The sequence below is a fragment of the Carlito syrichta genome, unplaced genomic scaffold (genome assembly GCF_000164805.1).
Source record: "Carlito syrichta isolate Samal-C Ts95f unplaced genomic scaffold, Tarsius_syrichta-2.0.1 Scaffold115728, whole genome shotgun sequence".
In the NCBI taxonomy this organism is placed as follows: domain Eukaryota; kingdom Metazoa; phylum Chordata; class Mammalia; order Primates; family Tarsiidae; genus Carlito; species Carlito syrichta.
The window spans coordinates 2,820-3,697 of record NW_007059824.1 but is presented as its reverse complement, the minus strand read 5'-3'; positions in this window follow the sequence as shown (position 1 = coordinate 3,697).

The window sequence follows — 878 nt, the reverse complement described above, 5'->3', positions numbered from 1 at the left end:
ACACACGCTGGGGCTTCCCCAGAGGTCCCGGCCTCCCCCACTCACGGCCACCCCTCCCCCAGGTGTGGACCTGTTGCATCGCCCACGGCGCCACCTTTCTGGCCCACAGCTCCCACCACCACTTCCTGTACGGCTTCCCCGAAGGGCAGCAGGGGGCAACCTCTGCCTCTCCATGACCTCTACCTCTACCTCTACCTCCCCACCCGTCCAGCGGGGGGGTGGAAGGATGGGGCGGCCGGCCTGCTGGACAGAGAGGGGCTGAAGACAGCAAGATGGAGCGGCGGAGTCTCGGAGGCCGGCCAGCCCGGGGTCCCTAGGGACCTACCGCTGGTTCCTATTCCCCCAAGGGCTGAACCTCGGGTACACCCGCCTTGCCGTGGATGTCAAGCCAGTGCCTGGCGCTTGGGACTGAAAACAGTCATTCCAAAGATATGTGTGGAGCATTACCTGTGGTGGAGAGAGGTGCGGGCTGGACGCAGGCTCCAAACTGGTACCTAACATAGAGCCCGATGATTGCGAGGTCACTTCTCGCCCCCAAAGGAACAGAAACCCAGAAGGCACGAAATTTTGAAACGTCAGGAAGACCTCGCAGCTCAACATCTGGCTCACGCCTGTCCTCCGCAGCCTCTCTGTTCCGCCTCAACCCATTCTCCCGGCAGTAAAACGGAGGCGCGGCTCCCCCTCCCTCGGGCACCAGGTCAGAAGGCTCCCCGGAGTCAGTGCCTCCGAGGCCCGATTCGTTTGCCGTTTCCTCCGGGGACCGGCGGCCAGGACTCCCCCGCCGCGCGGCGAAGGCGGCCGCCCCGCTCTCCCTCCGGGCAGGGGCGGTCCCGAGCGCCGGCATTCCAGCTTCGGCCTCACCCTTCCCGGCCGAGCGG